Genomic DNA, 20,261 nt, shown 5'->3' with positions numbered 1-20,261 from the left:
TCTGGATGTACCATTAACTCTCCTCAGTTACTGAGGTGCTTCTAAGTTTGGAGTACTCGGAATGAGGTGGAGCTATGAAAAGCCATTCATAGTAAGTAGAAATAAACTATGTTTCCAGAGTCACTCTATGAGATATTCTATTTATGCCACAGATAGCTGATAAATGGTCAGTAAAAGGCAAGCCTGAATCAAGGCAAGGAAGCCAGGGAACTGTCAAGGCATATGGTGCAACTGATGCAGAGGTTTGGCTGTGATGAGTCTGGAGAATCACTGGAACTCAGTGCCAGTTGAGGTCCTTTGAATCTCTTTTGGAAGAAGATGGAAGAGCACATCTTCCTGACATGGCCTTTCCCTAGGAGGAAATGAAAAGTATGTATGTCATTTCCAGATCAGGGAGGCTGATTCATAAGCCATGTGCAGGAAGATGATAGTCACTCCAGTTGAAAATGTGTCTGTTTAGAAGATTTTCAAAGGCACGAAGAGGTGTTAGGCATCCAGCTCACATTGATTACATCCCTGACTCTGAAAATCTCCCCTTTAATGGTTGGAGGTGCCAATGCTCCAGTGATGTCAGCTCATTGCTCTAATTTTTAGTAGCAATGGGTGAGGCCTGGCTCTATATTTGATGAGTGGAAGTCTTTATGAACTACAGGTACAAGAAAAGGGCATGACAGAATCAAGTGTTGATGCTTCTAATAAGAACACAGTCGGTCAAATACAGACCCAGTATTTTTCTGGCAGTTTACACTAGTCTAAATCTGGAGTAACTCTTTTGTGGTCACTTCCCAAATCTACACCTATGTAGAAGCCTAATCCAATAAAACAGTGACCACAATCAATTCCCATTGACTCCATTAGATAATGAGAGTACTCCCAATCCAGCAGGATATGCACAGCACCTTCTAGGATTGGGCACAAACTGAGAGCAGATTTTGGCCCTAACTCCTCATTAATTCAATTTAAAAATCACTTTTTTTTAAGAAGGATAAAAATAATGAGCAAGAGAACAACAAAAAGAGGAAGGGGATAGGAAAGAGCAAAAATCAGGACCTTGACATAGTTCTATGAATCTGTTTATATATCACCTGCAGAATCTGCAATTTATGTTGACCACTTTTCTGTATGGGAGCATATGTCTAGGAAAAAGATACAATCAAGCCATAACAAAAGGATAGACAGGTGTTGTCACCTGAAATTACGGACAGCATATAATTATTTTCCAGGGTATTTACATTTTTTTATACCCTACAGTATATATAAAATATGATTTGCAAACTGGCTTGGTCTTTAAAGAGTAATATATATCTGCATCTTTAATAAAGCAGATGAGTTTGAAGGTTTCACTTGCAGTAATGAAAATGAGGGTGCCAAAAGGACAGCAAAAAACAAAACAAACCCTCTTCCCTGTACTTGTTATTTCTCCAGAGAACGTCTCTTTCATTTCTGGAGATGTATATGAAATATATGCCCAAGATGCTGGAATTCCAGTTAAGTCCTCCTAACCCATTATTGGCATTATCTTCATTTTAAAGAGTAATTTGTTATCAGTATGAAGGCAGTCCGATAGATGGAATCCAATCAGTTATCTTGCATGAATAAAACCATGCTTTGGAAGGCAATTTAATCTTTCTGTTACCCATGTTCTAGCTAAGGCAGTTAAAATACAGTACTCTGATTTCTTGGAGATGAACTTCTACTAACTGAACATATTTCATTCAAAGTTATCTTAATGTTATACAGTATATTACCTTAATATTTTTTTTTCCAAACAAGGGGCTTTATTTCATTAGCAGTTCAATAAACTTGTCTTGTAACAAGGCTGTGACATGAACAATTCAGTTACAAGATTTATTTTCACGTGTCTTGTTACTTTTCCCCCCTAGATTTCTGCTTAATGAGACTGAGTGGACAGTAGGGCCGACTATAGCCCTTAATCAGGAAAATTCATACTATATCCATGTATCTTAGAGTTTAATACTGCTGCCACGCAGCATAGTTTCAGCATCTTTAATTGCAGTAGCAATCCTACCTGAGTTAGAGCTGCAGGATTGGGCCTAGAATCTGTAAGGAAGGCTTTTTCTTATAGTTTGCCATGCAGCTGACATGCATTGCCAGCGAATAGTAGAATAATAATGTCTTCTCTCTTTTCTGGCCCTGACACACACTCACAATAGAGTGATCCATGGTAACATACAACATTCAAACATCCAACAGAAGGCAGACTTTTCAGAAAACTAAGGGGTGTGACATAACCCACGGGATTAGTAATGAGATACAGAGTTTTACCTTTATGTCAATGCTTTGAACCCAGCCGAGGTTGGGACCTGAAGTTATCATCAAACACTTTATAATAGTCTATGTAAAATGAGTTTGGTGGTCCCAGTCCAGTTCTTAGTGGACAGGTGTCCAGATGACACAAATTGCCTTCATAAGCTGCACTAACTGGCTGGCTTGTCTGTCTCAGTGGAAGGGCCAAGGCCTGATCTGGCACAGAGTCTGAACTGTAGTTCTCTCCTGTTTTGGGTGCCTGGCAGAGCAGTTTGTAGAAACTCACATTTGCTGCTGCCTGCATTGTTCAGGTCGTGTGGATTAACAGGCATTTCATTTTGAAGGTCTGTCCTTCCAGCATGCTATGATACCAGCATGTTTAACTGAACAAAAAGAGAAAAGGAATCAGAGCAAGGACTTTTCAGACTACCAAGCAATTTGATTGGCTGGCCACTCACAGCCAAATCCTGTGAGTAATGCCATTGACTTCCATAAACTATTTGCATGAGTAAGCTGAACAACATTTGGCCTTCAACAATTTATAGTCACGTACATAGCATGCAATTGTAGTACTCACTTGGTTTACATTCCCTGCACTGTCTATATTAACTGTATTTCCCTATATGTTGCCCTTCTGTCACCTGCACCAGGAATGAAAGTTACCAGAGGGTACCCACAGGGACAAAAACTCCCCTCTGTGAGCTACCATCTCAAATGGTTGCACCAAAACACTGTACAATTAAGTGAGGCTTTTTATAGCAGTGTCTTCTTCGGCTTACAAAACGCAGCTGTAGAGTGTAAGTGCTAGGCTATTAAATTCTATTAGAATTGATAGATCTGTTTGAAATATACTCATGTACACAATAAGATATTAACCACAACATGTCAAGTGTTATGTGGCAATTAATTCTAGGTAGGGAGGGGAAGCAAATATTTTGCCATTTTGAAAAAATTAAACCTTGTCTAAATATGAAATAACTTCTATTAATGGGAATGGAAAAATCCTTGTCAGTGATATTATCATAGGAATAAGGTAAAGTAAAGGGTGATCCTGCATTTCTTGTGCATACCAAATTCAACACTGATTTCATTTATTTTAGACTACTGGTATAGAAGGGGCCTGATTCAGAGCCCATTAAACTCCATTGACTTAAGTGTGTGCTTTGGAGCAAAGATGAAGTCCAGAGATCTCAGGACTAAAATCATTTGGGATTGGTGCAGTCATTTGAGATTCACCTTGCTGAGTTTTTCTGGAACCATTCATTTTTTTCATCTTTCCTTGCTAAATCAGGAGCCATCCTCCACTTGCAGCTGCAGAGATGGCTTTGACCTACATTACCTCCTGATCCAATTTAAACATGGAAATCCAGGAAGAGGAGTGCAAAGGCCAGTGCCATAGAGAATGGCAGCTCACCTGCTCCCCCTCCTTGCCACATACCCTGACAGGCACAAAACTCTACCTACATGGCATTCAAGCAGACAGTATCTTTACAGGGCATGTGCAAGGCATGAGAGAAATGAAGAGATTTGTATCTAGAGGGGCCCATCCATAACTGGATCCACCACAGAACAGGACTGTTGTTTCTTATGATATAAAATCCTAAACTCCTTGCTCAGGCAAAACTGCCTGGGAAGAAATCAGTGGGAGTTACATGTGAGTAAGGAGTGCTGGGCTTGATCCCTCAGGGTTCTGGTTACACTTCAAAATGGAGGTGTCATTCCCATATATAGTGTGTATAACCCACACTAGCTCTAATCAAGTTAGTGCATTAAAAATAGAGAATAGCTACCCAGCAAGAGGGGCTAGTCATCCCCGAGTACATGCCTACGGTCTTAAATGGGTATATACCTATAGCGACTAGCCCCACCCACTGCTCATACCCATAGCGACTAGCCCCACCCACTCTTCATACCTATAGCGACTGCTCACGCCACCACAGCTACACTTCTAATTTTAGTACTCTAGCTCAATCAAAGATAGTATAGGTATGTCTCCACGAGCTGGGAATTACACCCGCAGCTTGAAATGTAGACATACCCTGGTGGGAGCTGTTGTTCCAATATTGCATTCCAACAAGCGCTGAAAGGATCCAAATTCTCATTAGAAAGTCTTGGAAATCAGAGCAGATCAACATTTTTGTGACATATAGTCCATGCAGTGTAAATAAACTGGGCTCATACTTTCAGTGCTCCCCCTGTCATGTGGCTATCTCAGAAAGAGTCACTTTCTTGGTCAATATCTTGGCCAAATTTGGGTGGAATTTCATACAGATGGCAAAAGGTACATTCCTGACACAACAGCCACTCCCCTGACAAATTTCAATTCTCTGCTCCAAGACATGGGATGCTAAACCTGTTCAAAGAAAAGGTTGCCAGAATTTTTTAACATGGGCAAAACAAAACAATTTTTTTTCCCCTAGTCTCATCTTTGGATGTGGCTGAACTGTTTTGGCTGAAATTTTCTCAAAAAGCTCAGCCTGGGCAGACATCTGGCATAGAAAATTTCAGCCCAAATGGTTAAAATTTGGCAGAGTTTCAGGAACTGAAAATAGGGTCTTATACTGGGAAATGTTGGGCAACTTTAATAATTGGCAGTGCCACCACCCCCACCAATAATAAGGAAATTATACCTCAAGCAGCTTGGTCTCTCTCACTCTTTTCTTCAGAGCTTCTGCCTGGAAACTTTTCCAGCTCCTCCTTCCTGGCTTTCTGCCTCAGATTTAAAGAAACAGTGCACATACTTTCTCACTAGGAGAGCTCATACAGATGTAAGTATTGGCAGATGAAATGCAGAATTGATGGGAGGGCCCCTTTTCCTGCTGCCTAGTGGAGTCCTAGCGAACCATTTGCTACAAATGAGATCTCTGCATTATGTGCAAGTCTTGATTTTACGGAGCATTTCAAGCAGGAGCTTTCACCTGAAAAGATTGAGTTTCATAAATGAATTGCATTGTAAATCAGCGAAGCCGATGCCTACACACACTGAGATAATTAATTAACATTATGTAAGTTTGGAGGATTTTCCATAAGCTTGCCATTATATGAGAATCTGCCAGCAAATATTAGCACCGAGGGGATGACTAAAGTCACATACTAATAATCTATTTCAATGATGATATTTGCTTGCAATCACGTGATTCAACCCCTAGATGTCTCTGTGTTGTAATGAAGGTTCCCAAAAGGGCAGTGGAGGGTGAGAACAGACAAAAGGTGGAAGCCATCTGTTGCTGCTCTTCTTGACAAGCTCCTGTTGTTTGAGATAGCACATGCTGTATATGCTATGACAGTGATTTGGGAGAGTACCAGTGAGATGATTTTGGGGCCCTCCTCACACGTATGAAACTTATGAATTGAATCTTTAGGCTGCTACCAAACTTTTCTGAGGCTTTGCCAACTGATGTTGGGGCCCATTGTGTTACGCATTGTACAGACACATAGCAAATGCCAGTTCATGCCTTGAAGAACTTATTGCGTAAATAGACATGACTGACAAAGGATGGGATGGGAAAATGAGGTGATGGGGTGAGGTGAAGCGACTGGTGAATGGTCACATACAATGTAGGTGGCAGAGCCAGAAGTAGAACCTAATTGTCCTGACTTCTGGTCCAATACCCTATCCACTGGGCAACAGCCACCTCTTTAAATATCATTACCATATATAAGAAATGTTACTAATGGTCATAACAGTTGACAAAAATGGTATCCCAATGGAAATATTAAGTGTTTGTTTACATCTAATGTATGGATTTAGGGCTTTTTAAAATTAAAATAGTAAGAAAAATGGGAAAATGTTTTGTTTCTAGGACACAAGTAACAAAGTTAGCATCAACCCTCCCCTTCACCCTCTCCCACTCCCAGAAACTTTAGCCTATTAAGATGAAGGATTAGCACAAAGCACAATATTTTGCCCAGAGGCTTTCATAAAAATTTCACCAAACTGAAGCTACTAATGTCTCCCATTTTAGTCTGTGCAGCCATGTGCTCAGAGAATTCCCCAGGCTGATAATCTGAACCCAAATTCATACTACAATGTGGATTTCACCTTGAGGACTGAGAGGCAGAGTTAGTGGGTGGTGGTAAGTAGAGGTTCTCAATTTGCAGATAAGGTTCTCCTGAATTCCACTAAATCAGTGTTCTGGCAACACCTCTGTTGCGGATGGTACCTCGAGAGTGGCTGTAGGCAGCTGGATTGACAATAATGGGAGCAGCAATCTGAACTGAGTCAAGAAAGGTTAGGTTTGAGACAGGATGTGTAGATCTTATTTGGCAATGAAGGGTGTGAACAATGTTAGCTAGTTACTTTAACAGAGGATGGGATATTAGAGTCTCAATCAAGCACTAAAAATTATTTAATACAAATAAAACATTTATTTCCTTTTTGTATAATGCACGAGTTATCTTAAAATAGTTGCAATGTGAATAAATCCCTCTAACTCAACAGTAAAGTGCTCAGGTTATCATCATATCTCTGTGCATGAGGCATGACTGGACCAGTTCTGCTTAATCAAACTGTAATAATAAAATCATAAGACTTCTAGGGTCTTCTGGTATCCCCAAGTAGTGCACCTCACCGTGTGCAAAACTATTTCACACTTAGGTTACTTCTCATCACAGCTGTAAACTTCTGGTTCATGCCGAAGGTAAGGCACAATTTCTAGCTCTGTTCTCAAAAGACAACCCTGACCCCTTTTTTGCAGGATGCAATGCAATTTTAGTTTATGTATGTGGTGTACTGTATGATATCGGGGCGTGGCAGGATCAGGAAGAATAAGAACTCTAATATGTCCAGACCTTTCAATGGAGCTGATTTATACCAGTTGTGGATCTAGCCCAAGGTGTGCACAAAATAATGTGAAAATAGCATGTATGCATCATTTCTGCAAGAAGTGAGTCACTGACAATGACAATGACCTTACAGGGCAGTGCAAGACTTAGCTAAAGAGCACTGAGATCCTTGCGTGAAAGATGCTATATCAGTGTTAAGTTTAGTTGTGCTGTTGTGTATTAAAGGACAAATCCTATTCCTGTTGCAAAACATGACCCCACAGGTCCTGGTTCCCCACTTCCAGCCTGGCTGCTGTCTGGGCTCTCCATTCCCAGCTGGGTTGGTGACTGGAGGCTCCCAGCTCTCCACTGGGAGCTCCGTAGCCACCTGAACTCTGGGTGCAGAGCTCCCTGCTGGGAGCAGCCAGGATCCCGGTGGCAGGGAACCCGACAGCGGGAGGGAGAGGGGAGAGCTGGGCTCCAGGGGGCAGTGAGCCACCTCTTAAATCGGCGGAAGTATTGGTGAGGACTCACACTACCAACAGAAGGAGGACAGTGTGTATATGAACCTAACATAGATTGACTAAGTTTCTAGTGTAGACATGCCCTATCACTTTGCTTTGTGTTTATACAGCCCTTAGCACAGTGAGGTCCTGGTACATGACTAGGGCCTCTAGGCAATACAAATAAATCATCATTAACCCTATTGGGCTGAGTGATCTCTCTCACAATAAGTCTGTCACAGCAGATGCTCACAATACAGAGCACATGGTTTCATTTTACTCTTCTTCAGCAAACCGAAACTGGTTCCTGCTCAACAAGGAAGACCTATGTTGACAACAGATCTAACATAAAAGTTCTAAGTGTTTGGGCTCCATTCTGTGAGGGGCAGAGAGGCGAGGGCATTTTGGCTTGTGCCTTGAAGTAAGCATCTCTGGTCAGATCTTAAATCAACAACCAGTATGTTCTATTTAACATTATCTCTATCCTGCCTCTGCATTCTCCCAATCTTCTGTCCTACAAGAAGAGACTAGAATACTACTGGGTTTTTTTGTTTTTAATTTAGAGCAGGCTCTGAGCAATAGACTACAAAAATAGCTGAGCATGAGGAAACATCCCCATTCTCATTGCATATGGATGGCATAATTTACACCACCTTCTTAGTCACTAATGTACAGTTAGACAATTTATACACCAGTTATTCATTAGCATATAAATTGCCACCAATATACTGTATTCCCAGAGCAAAAACAAAATGGTGTGACGAAAGAAAGAACTAACATAAAACAGCCCAAAATTTCCACTCCTGTAGCTGCTTCTGTGAATTATAACCCAAAAGGACAAGGCCATTCCACTTTCCTCTGTGCAGTAATGTCCCTTTCCTTCATTTGTCCTCTCTCACCCCTCACCCCCCCAAAAAAAAATCCTTTATATTTTCAAAATCAGAAGTATCACCTCAGATTGGGGAAAGGAATTTTTTTTTTTGTAAAACCATACTAATTATGCTAAATTAAATACAAGTTGTAGTAATTTGTGCTACTGTAGCACTCAAAGGCCCCCAAACTAGAACAGGATCCCACATATATATAATGAGAACAGTACTTGACATGAAGAATTTACAATCTAAATAGACAAGACAGAGAAAGGAAGTATTATTATCCCCATTTTAAAGATGGGAAACTGAGGCACAGAGACAAATAGTAAAATTTTAAAAAATGCCCAAGTGACTTATAAAGCTATGTCTTCACTGCAGAGTTAATTCCTCCCAAGTGAGAGCAGGCACCCAGAAATAACACTTCAGCTGCCCAGAGTGACTGGATTAGCTTCACAGTGACTGGATTAGCAGCTAACTGGCTGTACTGTCTCAAACTGTAGTCTATACTCTCTGACAGGCCAGCCAACTTGAGTTAAAAGTACCAACACATTCCAATGAAGGCTTTTTGTGTGTGGACAGGACTTGAGTCAAGGGAACACTTAAGTTAATTTTCTGCATTGAAGACGAGCCCTTAGGAATCTATAACCCATTTTCAAAAGTGACGGAGGGAATGTCTTCACTGACGGCAGCAAATTCACCACCGTCAGATCGATCCAACTGGATCAATTGAGCGGTCAGTAAAGACCCGCTCAATCAATCTGGAAGTCGATGCATTAAAACCACCCCCTCAAGTGGCATAGCGCCGCGTTGATGGGAATGCATTTCCCGTCGGCACAGCGCAGTGAAGATGCCACATAGAAGAGGAGCTACAAAGTCGATTGGAGTTACACAAGCTACTCTATGTAGCTTGCGTAACTCCTGTCGACTGCCACCGAATTTCAAGTTAAATGCGGACCAAAGGCCTGGTCTACACCTAAAACTTACGTCGGCCTAGCTACATTGGTCAGGGGTGTGAAAAATAAACATCCCTGAGAGATGTAGTAAAGCCAACCTAAGCCTCAGTATAGACTCTGCTAGGTCAACAGAAGAATTCTTTTGTCAACCTATCTTCTGCGCCTCAGAGAGGTGGATTAACTACAGTGACGGAAACCCTACACCACAAACTTTGGTTGGCGTACATTAGGTTGGCATGAAGCTGCTGTCATTAGTGTGTCACTCGGGCACATGCATATTTGGCTCCTTGTGTCAGCACTGCACATACTCACCAGGAGTGCTTGTGCTGAGGCGCAGTGTGGTGCACAATGGGCAGGGTGCCCAGTGTACATCTCACAATTAGCTGGCACGCTGTCTTTTCAGAAATTTTGGCCATGCATGGTGGGCCAGAAATGAGCTGCACAGGGTGACTGGAAACAAGCATCATCCATCCATCATGAATGATGTCCCGTCATCCACTTGTCTTCATCCTATGATGCCATTCAGCTCCCATCATTTCTGCATCTTTTTTAAAAATCTCATAAACTCATGTGGCACTTTACACTGTCCATCATCTCTGACAGAAGCCTGGAGCCTGCACAGCTGTGCATTATTGACATGTGCATTGCAAAAAAAAGGACGCATGATCCTTTAGTATTTGCAGAGCTACAGGAAGAACCGCATCAGTGGGGAAGTTGATGATTTCGTGGAGGACAGATTTCTGTGGGACATAGCAAAAATCTATTAAAGCTTGGTGGTGGCGTTATGGAGCAGTTGCAGATGGAGGAGCGCTGCTTCGGGGCCCAAGAAAGGAGCATGGACTGGTGGGATTGCATCACAATGCAAATTTGGGATGACACGTAGTGGCTGCAGAACTTTTGGATGAGAAGAGCCAGATTCCTAGATCTGTGAGCCAAGCACATACCACTCCTCCAGTGCAGAGGCACCAGAATGAGATCTACACTAACAGTTGAGAAGTGAGTGGCAATCACTCTCTAGAAGCTTGCATCGCCAGATTGCTACTTGTCAGAGGGAATCATTTTGGTGTTGGAAAATCCACAGTGGGGGCTGTTGTCATGCATGTGCGTAGGGCCATTAATTGTCTCCTGCAATGCAGGAGTATGAATATTAGTAATGTGCAGGACAGAGTAGATAGATTTGGAGCAATGAGGTCCTCGAACTGCGGTGGTGGATAGATGACATGCATATCCCTATTTTGGTATCAACCCACCTTGGCACCATACAGTACCTCCTGTCTACTCCAGGCACAAGTATGTCTGGAGCATGTAGCTGGCATGGTTGGTCAGGCAGTTGTACACAACGAGGGAGAGCTGCCCAGGTGTGTTTGCCAAGCTGGTGTGAAGGGGTCAGCTCACCGCTAGCACCTCTTTGTGGCCAGACATGGCATGGCAGCTCTCTTTCCACTGGGGTCTACTGCCATTGGTTGCTCCTCCTCTGCATGTTTCTTTCCCCCCTAGAATCCCATCTTTTATTTTCTGATATTCTTCTATATAAGGAAACAGTTAAAGCAGCACAGCAGGCAGTAAAAAGAAAGGTTTGAGACAAAGGAGCAGGATGGCAATGCATTTTTCAGTACAGAATATGGTTTTATTTTAGCAATTGTTTTTCAATCAATAAGGCAATAAACCTTGCTTTGTTTCAAACCATACACCAGCTCCATGACTGCATACAGAATTCAGTCTGATTGCCATTCTGCCTGAGTGCCTGATCAACTTAATGCCTTTCAGGCAACATTATCAGCAGGCTGCAGTTCCCAAAATATGGTGAGCAGCTTGCTCTATTTTTGTAATGTGAAAGCAAACTCTGAAGCACAGAATCAGAGTGGCGGGATGCAAGATGTCATCTGACAAGCGGTACTTAGTGAAAACCCATGCGTGATGGCAATGTTTTCATCAGCAAGAAGGATTCTCCCCAGAGTGGAAACATATGTGACAGGATTGTGCACATCTGGGAAACTTCTTGCTCCCTCTATCCAGTTGCAGCTCTGCTTTCCATCCAAGCTTCTAAGATCAATGGAAATATACTAGGGATGGATTTAGCCCAAGGAGTTTCAATATTCAGTTCCCAATGCTCTGCCACCCCGGAGGGAGATTCTATTTGTCCACTGTGTTATGCTGAGTGAGTCTGCTCCCTGACACATGAGGCGATCTAATACTTTCTTTTATCCTCAGTACAGCCATTTCTTTAAAAAAATGACAGACTACACAAAAGATTGGCCCTTTTCTGCACCCTGACTCTGTCTACAGAAGATTTTGAAAAGTTGGGCAATTTGATTGACATTGTTAAAGATTTAAAATATCTGAAACATCCTCAAAAATCTTCTTGTGAGGACTGCTTTTCCCCACTCTATGTTAAACATGGTCACGCTTAGGGAAATATTTGGAGTCCAACTTGGCTTGTATCTTCATCTTTACAATGGAGGGAGTCATGCAAAATCAACATGATGGATACAGCACAAAGTGGTCTCTGCAGTGAACAAAAAATAAGGGAATCAAACCCATCTGGAAAAAGAGAGGTTGTACAGCAATAGAAACTAAAACTAGTTTTAAAGAATCCTGTTTACTAGTACTTCGATATTAACCAGTGGAGTGGAACAGTAAATAGTTGTCATCTGTTATTTCTGGCCTAACTGGTTATTTCCATGTTCTTTCTGATGTACGTATTAAGCTTATAGAGACCATGAATTTAGGAAGCCCCCTACCTATACCAACTTGCTTTAACACATCCTCACTTACCTATGCTAATGGTCACAAACATATATATACTGAATGCTTTAGCTCATCATTACTTGTCTAGGGTAAAGGTCCTGAACACATGTATGCTAACTTACCTTAGCTCAACATTAGCCAGTAACCAACATAAAGTAAAAATACTGTCTGCGCTAGTGAAAAACTAGCAAGGTAACAATGCAAGAGAGCTGGAGAAGATTAATGAAGGTAGGGAATGAAGTCCCAGAAATTAATAAGTAAGAATTCTAGCATTCCAGGATCAAAGTAATCTCATACTCCTGGGATTTCAGCATTAATAGTCTAGGAAGTTCTGGAGCGCTCTTTACAGTTGTCAATATCTATTTTTATGGAAAGACTAACAAGATCTAGGCAATATTGCCGCCATCTTTCTTAGCATCCTTAGATTGCAGTTAGTTTTGGGTTTTCCCTATTTTACTGTCATGTGTCACCAGATATGAATAAACACTAGTCTTCAGCAATCTGAACTACTACAGAGCATGTTGAAGACAATTGCAGTGTCCTGGAATTAAAGTAAGATTGACCCCACATCCATGAATTACAAATTTGCTCCAGGGCTGCATACAACATATGCTGCATGCAACATATGTCAGCATTATTATTAGTCTCTTATTTTCATGAATACTAAATTCTCGCACAAATGTATAAAACAAAATGACAGTAGCAAAATGTAGATTTCTTTACCAAAAATTAAAGAGAAGAGTGCTTTGGGACGTGAATTTTAGGGGGATGGTCAGATCAGAGGTTCCAGTTCAGGCCGAGTACTGATTGAGATAGAAGCAAGCTGTGAAGTTTGGCTCTGGCTCTGAAACTTCCCTATGCCTCTGGGATGGGTCATGTTTGGGATTCTAAAGGACCCATCTGGAAATTAAAAAATCAGCCACACACAAGCTGGAACAAGTTGGTGGTAAGTGCAGATACCTGTGTGCAATATACACACATTGTAAATCAATGGTAGTTTGTATGCAGCTGTAATGTCATGTTCACCCACCAAATAAATCTTGTTAATCTCACAAGAGATTGTTTTTATTACCCTAACCTAATGTTCACTCTACCTGCTGACTCTACTCCCTAGCAGGGTAAGGGATCTCTGCTTATAATTATCTTACTGACATTCACCAAAATGAGTTGATAGGGATTCCTCATTAAAGAAAATATGACTTTTTATCTAAGGCATGTGAACAACAGCAGTCAGTTCAAAAGTGAAATTCATTTCTATGCAGCTTTGGCTCAGCTGGACTATGCAGTTGATTGCTAGTGATCAACAAATAATTACTTACAGTTTGTTTTCTCATGGCATTGAGATTTTGATCAGGGTTGGAAGCATAACCAAGATACCAGATGCCTTTCTTTGTGTTATATTTCTGGCCTGAATGGAAGCAGGAAACATCAGAAAATTTGTAAGAGAATCTGTTCTTCTCAGATGATAACACAATTTTTTAAATCTTGTTGGGTTCAGACTCAATCAAATCTCATAGACTTTTTAGGTTCTTAGGTTGCTACTTTTTGATTGAGTGTGCTAACCAATATTGTCACTAAAGCTGATTGGAAATTTTCCAATGAAACGTTTTTTCATCTGAAAATGCCGAGTTGTCAAAACCAAAACTGTGAAAAAGTGTTGGTTTCAATGAATTTTTTTACTCGACATTTTTAAAAAAAAGTTTCTAACTTGTCAAAACAAAATGTTTCAATATTTTCAGAATGAAAAATCTTAGTCTCTGTGTCAAAATGATGTTTTGTTTTGAAATTTAAGCTAATTATAATTTTAAAAAAGTTTTAAATACAAAATAATAAAAATCAAAATGTTTCTAAATGAACAAAATGTTTTGATGGACCTGAACTGGCTTTTTTTTTTTTTCTAGATTCTCCAGCCATAAAAATGTTTGAGATTTTTTACTTTTTACCCTGACTCAAGACGGGAAGTTTTTTTCATATCTCAAAAATGTCATGGGATAGGAAAACACTTTCCTGCCTTGGTCTAACTGTAGCAGCTCTTCTCCAGCTTGACGAATTGGTGCCTTTTTAGGAAGAAGCCAACAGTATCCCTCTCCTCCTTTCCACTGTGCACCTAATCCTCATCATTGTGAACTTTCTCTAGACCTACAGTGCACCACGGAATTCCAACCAAGCTTATGCAGGATCATTAGTGTTTTCCCACTTTTCTGTTGATGTGAAATAAGACTTATCTCTTCCCCCTACACTTTAGGTGAGGCCAGTATTAAACATTTAGAAATCTCCTATGAAATTAGCATAGTTTATCAGAAGAGGCAGATTCTTTCAGTTAGTATTAGTTTAAAACTCCTATTCTCCCAGCCTACCTGTCAACTCTGAAACAATTACTAACCACTAACAAAAAAAGATCGTTAAGCTTAAACAGCACCATGTTAATGTTATTCCTCTGGAGATCAGCACTCGACTTTTTCTGCCATGGAAATAAATAGCTTAGTGATCATCTCCTACTCAGAAATAAATAGCTTAGTGATCATCTCCTACTCAGTTCTGGCAGCTACAACATTTAATCCCAAGTCTTCTCGTGTGCAGAACAAATCACGTTAGATGATTAATAAATATTTCTTGACACACTGATTTTGTCACATGCACATGCTAAAGGCTAAGAACATGGATAATCAAAACTTCATTTTTTGGGTGCTTAATGTTTGTGGATTTATTTGAAAATTTAATTTGCTAAAGAGATAGGAAATTGTTGTTTGCTTACAACTTTAAAAACATACTCTAGGCAAAACTGGAAAAAGCTGTGTTCCTGATTACTGATGTGGCTCTATTAGGGCAGACATGCTACCATTCTCTTGCCAAAGATAAACATAGTACATCTAAATGAAGAATACTGACCCACCTTACAAAATATAGTTTTTAAATAATAAAACAAGACACAATGTCAAACCTGCATTTGCACATTTTATACCAGACTGTGCAAACTCAAAACTCCTGTTTGGTCTGAACTGTTTCCATCTGGCTTAATAGAAAGACATCGACTACACTCCATATGGTGCTGAAGTTTTCAGCTGATTGCTCAGTTTTGTGCTAATAAGCACAAAACTCATTCTGCCTAATGATGGAACCCCATAAAGTGAACATCTGGGGAAGCATGAGGTTTCTTGTTAACAGTCTTGCTAGCTCCACATGTAGGAGTTCAGTGAATCCTTGATGGTGTGACAGCTGCTCTGATAGCGGAATTAATTAGCAGGCTTTGCTCTAAAGCACTGTCATTCTGAGATAGCGTCTTTTTACAAAGGAATCTTGACCTGTCATGACAACTCTTGTTCTCAATGAAGAACAGCCATTTCTTTCAAAAAAAGTGAAAATGACAGACTACGCACAAGATTGGCCCTTTTCTGCACCTTGACCCTGTCTACAGAAGATTTTGAAAAGTTAGGCAATTTGATTGACATTGTTAAAGATAAAGATTTAAAATATTTGAAACATCCTCAAAAATCTTCTGGTGAGGACTGCTTTTCCCCACTCTGTGTTAAACATGGTCACACTTAGGGAAATACTTGGAGTCCAACTTGGCTTGTATCTACATCTTTACAATGGAGGGACTCATGCAAAATCAACATGATGGACCACAGCAGTTCTGCTGGAGGCCTGAGAGGAAAGGGTTCAGTGGAAACTTTTACAAAATATCATTAGCCCACCAGTAAACAAGTCTAGCGGAGGAAGGATCATCTTGTGGTTAAAGAGAGGAAAATAAGTATGTCCATCCACCCTTTTTGATTCTGTATGACATATAAAGATAGCCCAAGAGTTGTGCATGTGCATGTGCTGTTTCATACAAAAACCCAAAGCAAACAAACAATTCCCTTCCCCACAATTTGGTGCTAGTTTGCTTATAATTGATTGTTTGTTTTCACATTACAAATATCAGCTTTTATTTACCCTGGCGACTGGAGAACTAGTGGGACTATGACCTGCTAGGAGACGAAAAGCTGTGCAATTGAATTTAGTAGTAACACTTCGTCTGCTAACATCAAAAGAAAGATCCTCACCCACCCCCAGTTCTCTTTCTGTGCCATGTTGCACTACTTCCTTTTCACTCCACTTGGTGAAAGGAGGACTCTCGCTGGACTGTGTGATCTGAAATAGAAGCAGCTATTTCAGAAGTTTCTGGAGCCTCCTATTCTTCCCATCACTTGGAGGCACAACAGTAGTTCCTGATGTGGAAGAAGTGATGTCTCAGCTGGGAGTCTGCCAACTGCTTCCTAAAGGAAGGTTTGTCACAGTGCTGGTTATCCTTTCACTCTAGAGCCTCTCTTGTCTCTGGATGGGAGACAGGACTGTGAGAGACTCGGATTGGGGGAGGGGTTCTAAATTAGCTGGGGTACAGAGGAAAAGAATGGGGAGAGTTAAATGGATGAAGGGGAAGAGTTAAATCACAGGGAAAATGGAAAGTTCTGAAAAACTGAAATGTTGAGGAACAGAGAACATAAGGCAGGAGAAAATGAAAGAAGTGAATTTTGGAAAAAAAGGTTAATAGAAAACTTAGGAGACATGGTAAGTTTCCAAAAATGTATTCTTTAGAAAGTTTGGTGCCAGAATATTCCAATGAAATACACTAAGTTTTGACTCAGATATCACAGACAATGATTGCTTTAGAAGACTAGAGGGACCTGATTGCTGAAGGCAGATGAGACTGGGGAGTTGCTTGGCTGTTCTGGGTTTTTTACATCATTAATGCTGACTTTTGTCATGCTTCATGTTTTAACATACTTGTCAAATGGAAAGTATGTGAATGTGTTTGGGGTGGTTTCAATGCCTAAATGTAATAGAGTATATTATTCCTGTGACTGGTAACATGTATTTAAAGAACAGGCAAGTTTATGTGTATAAAATCTCTCTCCCAGGATTTCCTAAAACTCAGGCAATTAGAGTAATAGAATAATAGATACTAAGGCCAGAAGGGACCACCAGATCATCTAGTCTGCCCTTCTCTATATCACAGGCCACTAACACCACCTGGCACCTGCACACTGAACCTAATAACTGACATAAGTTCAAAGTATTACGGACCTCAGGAAACTAAACTATCAGGATTGCACCTGGTATTTCAACATTTTCCAGGGAATATCATCTGTTTATAGATTCATAGATTCCAAGGCCCGAAGGGACGACTGTGATCATCTTGTCTGACCTCCTGTATAACACAAGCCATAGAACTTCCCTGTTTGGACACTATTATGGCTCTCATCATCATGGCATCTGAGCTCTTCGCAATAATTACTGCATTTTAGCCTCACAACACACTGTGAGGTACAGAAGAAGTACTATCCCCATTTCACAGATGGGAAACTAGCTGAACCTTTAAAAGACACAACCTAGCCACGTGAAAGCACATAAAGGCAAAGCTATTTTCTGTTTGAGGAAATAATTAAGCATGTATGAAAATGGAAATACACAAAGGGTCTGATGAAGCAGTTCTGACACAGGTAAAACTCCCATTGAATTCAGTAGGAGTTTTCCCTACATAAGCAGTTGAGAATTATACCCAAAGTGAGACCCAGCACCAGATGCTTAGGTGATGTATACGACTGTAGTTCCGTTGACATCTACAGAGTGGTGCTGATTTAGATCAGCTGAGGATTTGGCTCACATACTGTAGGGTAGCTGACTGGGTTTGATATCACTTTATGTACCTTTATCAAACACAACACTGAAATGGCTAACTGGTCTCAACAGACCTGATTTTCTAAGTGCTAAGCAGCTAGAACTCCAGTTGGAGCTCATCGGAGCAGTGGGTGCTCAGCACCTTTCAGAGTTAGGCCTATGATGCGCAAATCTCACTTACCAGAAGCTCATCACAAGAGTGGATTAATTAAATGCCCATTTATCTGCCTGTCTGATTAATGACCGATGTCGGGTGCTAAGTCTTGCTGGAGGACAATTTCTTCAGGATGTCTTTGTCAATCAGAACTACAATCTTTGCCTTAAATTCACCAAAGCACATATTTGATGTGCATTTTAACCCTTGTGAATGTGACCTTCAGCGTCTACAGATAAATGTTTCTCTTTTTTTTTCCTGTCACTTCAATGTGTTTGATAGAACAGAATCACACCAAATAGGTCTTTACCTAATTATGGCTCTGTTCCATGCACACTTTCATTTAAATCTCCATTCAGTTGTAAGTCTTCTATTTAAAAGTAATAACGAGCTCCTGCAACCAGGCTTTAATGCAGAACAAAAATTCCTTCTAATCTTCTTCCTGTCAAGCTTTTGTGTGAGATATTAGGGTACACTTAGGGGACAGAATAGATTAAGGGGGGAGACAAATAAATACCGTACTGAAAAAGTCCAAACAGTACCTCACGAGGTGCATATGTCAGTAACTTCATTCTTATGTCACTCTCACACTGGGATGAATATGTTGGACCCTGAGAACAAATGTAGCCCCAAGTCTAATAGGCCCCTTACTGGAACAAAGGCTTCTATGATCTTGTGGGAGGAGTGAAGGCCCCATCTCAATGGTCTCAGAGGGTCATGTGACCTCAGCTAGCCCTCTTATACATTACATGCCTGGGCTAAATATACTCCATATAATAAGTAAGGCCCCACTTCAACCAAGTACTTAAACCTGAAATTAAATCCATCTCTGTTCAGCAAATCACCAAAGTGTGTGCTGGTGTCATTAAGTAAATTACACTTAGTACTTTAGACTTAGACATTTAAGTACTTTAATGCTTTACCATTATGCATACTTTGCTATATATAAATGTTTTGCTGAATGGGAACCTAAATGAAAGGAAAACAAAACAGTGGATGAAACATGATTTGCTGTTATGTTAAAATTTGTCCTCTAGGTACTTTAGATATTTTGTTTGAATTTTCTTTTCTTTTCTTTTTACTATTCCATAAGCTTGCACTGCCCACTAAAAAAATCTATCTACTGTATATTCAGCAAAAAGGAAAGGACCATAACTACTTTGACTGTTGGATAGGTTGCTTGAAAATTGTATCTGGGCTCAGTTTCCATTATCAGGTCTTGTCAGAACTGGTTGAAAAGAGGTGAACATGGTTGCAAATTGTTTTTTGGATTTTTTCCCTCTTTTTTAAAATGTAAAATGTTGAGATTCAAAATATCAGAATTCAAATAAGTTATAGAGACAAAATCACAACAAAAGTTTGTGATGGGCACTGTTCACTGGTAGCGTTGCCTAGTGGTTAGGAGGTTCAGCTCCTGACTGCCACATCTCTACTCTTTTCCTCCTGGGCCACCTTCCCACTTGCTGTTGGTTTGTCTTTTATTGGGAGTTGGCTAAACCCTCCAGTCAGGTTACCACTTAGTCTAATCTCTCCCCAGTGTGATGGGGTTTCTAGAAAGATGTGCGGTTTGCTATTCACCCCACACGTGTCCGATCCTAGCTGGGGGTTTCAAGCGATATTTATCATTTCCTTCTCTTGCTCCAGAGGGGGAAATCTGGAAGATGAGGGTTTTCGTGCCTGTCATAATAGGGGTGGGGTCGGGGTTAGGGGAGCCTGGGTTCTCCCATTTCACTGGGAGTCCAGCACTCAGGAATGCCTTAAGGCTGCCTCCCTGGCCCACTTCCTACCACCCACTCGCTTGTCAATGTTTTGCATTCTTTTGCTGAGCAGTAAGAAAGGTGCAAATTGAACCTTCTGGGATCTGGGCTGAGCAGCCAGGCTCTTCCTCTCCAGGAGAAGGTTTCTGCAGCACCTTCCCTCAGGAGCTCTTTGGGCCAGTCCTTCTCTCTGCCTAGTCAGTCTCCTTCTGAGCTGTCTGCATACCCTGCGGGTGCAACTAGGCATGGTCACTCGGGTCCCCAGCTTGTCCCTTAACCACACTGTCACAGAGCTGAGCAAATAACAGATTTTTTGGTTCCCGCAATTCCGCAAAATAACATTAGAACAAAATAGAGTTGAATTTTGGTTGAACCAAAACAATTTTTTAAAAAATTCTCTGTGAATCCACAAGTAAAATAAGAATTTTGTGGGGTGGGGAGGTCAAACTATACATTGTGCTACCTAAATTCACTCCGTATTTTCAACTGGATAACTTACTCTTTATTTTCTGTATCAAACAGCTTTGTACGATTGCTATTAAGCACTGTGCTATATCCAGGGCAGCAGGAGAGTCTGTGAA

The 20,261-nt window shown here is 40.8% G+C and overlaps 1 long non-coding RNA gene across 1 annotated transcript; it reads right to left on the bottom strand.

Annotated features, from left to right (window-relative positions):
• Positions 1-11,660: 11,660 nt before the first annotated feature.
• Positions 11,661-20,255, bottom strand: LOC137147527 (uncharacterized). Its single transcript, XR_010918234.1, has 3 exons — positions 20,180-20,255; positions 13,428-13,516; positions 11,661-11,866 (listed from the first exon to the last, which is right to left on the bottom strand). It is a non-coding gene; the product is annotated as an uncharacterized lncRNA (long non-coding RNA).
• Between the last annotated feature and the right edge of the window lie 6 nt (positions 20,256-20,261).

The sequence above is a fragment of the Emydura macquarii genome, unplaced genomic scaffold (assembly GCF_026122565.2).
Source record: "Emydura macquarii macquarii isolate MOO-44397 ecotype Brisbane River unplaced genomic scaffold, CSIRO-AGI_Emac_v2 contig_554, whole genome shotgun sequence".
Taxonomy (NCBI): Eukaryota; Metazoa; Chordata; order Testudines; family Chelidae; genus Emydura; species Emydura macquarii.
The sequence above is the reverse complement of the archived record's forward strand: the minus strand, read 5'-3'. Positions and strand labels throughout refer to the sequence as shown.